Source organism: Sinohyriopsis cumingii, chromosome 4 (assembly GCF_028554795.1).
Source record: "Sinohyriopsis cumingii isolate HCF-2022 chromosome 4, ASM2855479v2, whole genome shotgun sequence".
Lineage (NCBI taxonomy): Eukaryota > Metazoa > Mollusca > Bivalvia > Unionida > Unionidae > Sinohyriopsis > Sinohyriopsis cumingii.
In genome coordinates this window covers 21,014,317-21,018,996 of record NC_142964.1, presented here as the reverse complement: position 1 = coordinate 21,018,996, position 4,680 = coordinate 21,014,317, and positions in this window count along the sequence as shown.

The window sequence follows — 4,680 nt, the reverse complement described above, 5'->3', positions numbered from 1 at the left end:
GATTCGGAAGAAGAAAAAAAAATTGTTTTTTATTTGATCATGTGATGGTCAACACGTAATTGCACAATTAGAGGACGATCAACCATGTTGTGATGTACTCAGAGATTTTACGGATGCACTTCAATCGTCACCAAGAAGCACATTGTCGACCATTCATTACTTTCCCAAAGACGATTAAGCTTCTACCATTCACGACCTTGATTCGAGTGAGAATTATCTTGTCGTATACGATGGTGTGATGCTTGACCACGAAGAAAACTCAGAGACACCGGTTGAATATTTCCATTTCTCGCGAAAATTCCAACATTGTTAGAGGAGGCTGCAGTTCCAAAGCAATTACGTTAGGGGCTGTTGGAACTGCACCTGATATGCTCTATGAAAAGCGTTTAGTGGACAAAAAATCTGTAATTTTTAACCTCGTAAACGAACACTACTACCTGGAACGATACCAAATGGTCTTTGATGACTTCGTCGTTGATGGAAACAAAGCTTCTCACGCGTGTATTAACTAATTTTGATTGACTAAAGATGACAAAGTCAGTCAAGAATTTCCGATGTGTCTTTAAGCGTAATGAACCCATTTATGATTCTCCGTGAAACAGGTATCGCTAACCTGGATTAAACAACAGACCCTGGAACTCGTTGGGTTGCAGACATGATAACGCCTCAACATCTCGAAATATTTTGACATATACGGGATTACAGCGCCACGCAATGTTGTGATTGTTTTTAACTTGGTGCGATATGCACAGTTTTATTAGACTCTGCCGTTACAAACTAGATTGAACGGATCAATATCTTGAAATCTTGCTATTGAAGCAATTCGTACACTTGAGCGTTCACCAACATCACAAACGCTTCTTGATTTTGCAGTGTCACTTAGAAACTGCACTTAACATCATAAGAAAAGTCTGCCGATTTGTATGGACAAAGCATCCTGACGAGACGATGATGTGGATCTGACGACGTTTGCCACCAAAGCAGATCTGACTGATTTTACTTGCCGTGTTATTGTTGACGTCGACCCAGACAAGCGTGTGATTTTCAGAGATAAAACTAGAAAACTTAAACGTATATTCAAGATGTTATTTGAACCTGCGAGACGCAGTCGCAATTAATCAGTCCGAAATCAACAAAATATGGTAAATCAGAGACTCTGTTATGTAGACTGCGTTTATCAAGAATTACATGGATGTAGCCAGAGGCTGCGGTGAAACAATATGTGGATGCAGAGGGTGCATAGATACCCCCACCACCAACTGTAACAGCATCGGGACCTATCAACGACCATGAAATATTAGTCAACACGATAATGATATTTCTCCCATCGAGTGAGCAAACCAATCAGTAGCAAATGGTCAAGTTACAGTCAATGCTATTCTGAATGATTTTGATAGACCTAAACGTCACATATTAAAAGTGGGGCAAGTCTGGATCGTTTTTTTTTTTTACCTTAAGAGAATTTCATGGCAGACAGTGTGTAACACAACTATTGAAAAAATGGCATTCCGTTTTATAAAGCATATATAACACGTGTCGGACGTAATATTGCTTAAACATCTTTTTACATATGCAATTCAGCAAAAGTAGTCACCGAAGATGAAATTCAGTTCGAAGCATTCAGCATTTATCCGGACAGGTACTTAACGGTCTTAGGCGTTTGTGTTTAGGATTACGTTTATCATTACATATAATAGAGTTATTCTGACCGCGGCGATGATGTTGCGTAATTTGCTGATATGGTGGTTGATCGGCTGATAAGTGATGCTAATATCGTTGGTGATTTTGTTCCACTGGACGAATTTGTACGTCAGAGTGCCATTAACCAACCCTTGTATACACTGAAATATGATCTTCTTTTGGGCCAGATAGAAATCAACAGTTTGTTACCACCCTAATGTATCCAAATGAGTTCGATGAACGTTTGGAAAAACAGCACGTGAAAACGCTAAGTCAGAGACTGCACAAACGAGCCTAAAACAAACCTGAGGATTGTTTCCATAGTGAAGAAGTGAAATTCAACGACAAATGCATCCCAGATGCATTCCCGTTGATTATGCTGCATCAACATTTACTTAATCAAGAAGAGAAAAATCTCGACTGTTATTTAACAAGGACGCACATGTCCGTGTAAAAATTTTTTGGTTGAAAACGTAAATGATTGTTTAAGACATTGATTACGGTGCAATCAATATCGATCAACATGAGCGTGGTACTAAGCCCCCAGAACACACAATCGCCAGACATAAATATTTACCAGACAGATATCAGATTTGATTATATGGCAGTTGCGCCAGTAAAAAAAGTAAATGGTTAGAAGTGCAAGTGTGTGTTGCACCTAGACAAGGCCAGCATGTCGAGCAATAATGCTGGACGATCCCATTATTAATATCAGAACTACGATAGACCATCAAATTTAACGATGTGAGAAAATAATCGAAACAAATCAAAAGCTTCGTATGGGGTGATGGTTGTGATTATCTGTGTCTAGAGAATGATCGGTCCTGGTGTTAGCGCCCGGATTGAGTTTATAATAAAACTATGAAATTAATGGATGGAATAAATGAGCAGAGATATATAAAGCGAGACACCATACCAATTTAACAATCCAATTAATTTGATCAACAAATTAAAATTGTGCAAGACACTTGAAGGATACACTTCCACTAGAAAAATAAATTACTCAACGTATTAAAAAATGCAATTAGCAGTTTTGTTTATACAGATATAACAAATTTTATCATAAAATTGAGTGAGCGCTTCGAACTTAATTGTCCAGCATGCCTGCATAACCTGATATAGTTGTTAGCCACCCTACAGAATCAACGTAGCTTGTCGGTTGGAGTCGACTTGTACAGCAACTCTTTTCTCCCTGGTCTTCGCTCTTTATTTAGGCGTGGATTTATTTAATCCGCCAGGAATCCTTTCTATTCGCTGTGGAATCTTTCTCTCCAACGTTTTCATGTTCTCACTTGAAGCCTATTCCCCTTAAAAAGATAATGAAAACTAGATTCCCGTTCTTCATAACTCCCTGGAATCCACTAAGGTTCTAGTTCTCGTCCCCTTCAGAGTTTAGCTTTATCGTATTGCAAACAAACGCTAACTGCCATCGTGGTTTCAGGACACGACTTTGCATACCATACAGTAATTTGTTTACATACAACCTCTTCAAAAGACATTACAAGGTATGGGACTTAATGTATTGCACTAACACATCCAGCCACCATTTCTAACTGATCGATAGCATAGTATGCTCTCGCCTCTTAACAAACAGGCTCCCGCAATGTGAACTGTTGATAACACTATTGACTAATGTCGGACACATGTATATATATATATATATATATATATATATATATATATATATATATAAGGCCGAGAATAAATAGCCGTATGCTACCCACTGTTACTCAAATGCTAACTAAACCGATTCTCGGTTAAAACAATTGACATCTTGGTGATATAAATGAATCAAACGAAATTCGCTTCTTGTTGTAACTACCTTATTTGCAAATTCACAATTCATCTACATAAACATAATACAGACTTAATAATAATCAATTCCTAGCATACATGATTCGCATGACACATAAACAAATAAATGTAAACAATTATATCCAGATTTATATCAAGAAAATAATGTAATAAATTCCTATAAAAAAGAGTCATATACCATTCAAGACAAATAAATATAAACAATTATCTTAAGATTCGTATCAAAGAAAAATGATGAAATTAAGACAAATACATTCAAACAATTATATTTAGACTCATATCAAAGAGACATTGCATGAAATTAAGACGCCCATATAGGGTTTTATATCCTTCCCGCTGCTCTTAATAAACCGATGTATGCAAAATTTCAACTTATTATAATTATTTCATCAAGTACAAACGCTGTTTATGCAACATTTCAACCTTTGGCATTTTCTCTATGCAAGAAACCAATTCAACTCATCTTGTCCAATTCGCTGACACAGTTGTGAGACGGAGCATTATTAAGAACCAATGATGTTCCCATCAGACCGATTAAAGTACAATATATTTACCCCTGGCATGGATTTAGTTCCGTGCCAAATCGTATACATCAACTTAAAATGGCTATGTGTCACAATGACATCTGCACCGTTCACTCAGTTATATGTTACGACGACATCTATAAATTCATACTGGTACAAGCTTCTATATGAAATCGCGAAGAGAACCACACCACTCATGAAATACGAACGCGTGCGTATGGAATTTGTTGGCTCTCTGCGGCAAAACCGTTAGCCTTGGTGTTTCTGGAATTCTGACCACAGCAACTATCATATGTACACCAATCGGAAATATTATCTGAATGATTACAATAGCAGTCGGTGACAAGGGTAGTGCTGGTAAAGTTATTTCGATTCACGAATGCGGATGTGGTCAGAATTGCTCGCAGCAGCACAAATTAGTCTGAGTACCATTAATAAACCTTACTCGATGGCTATCGAAGATAAAGCAATTAGTATGGCAATAGGATCATACATATTCGGTCTTTTCTCTCAAGTTGAAAAAGAAACATCGGATGTAACTCGCCGCCATTATGGACTATATTCTGAACTAATCTTGTTCACATGGAACAATATGCCGGCGGAAGGCGACAAGTTCACAGTAAGAACAATCTCGGCGTTTGCTGCAGTAATATATGTGGTG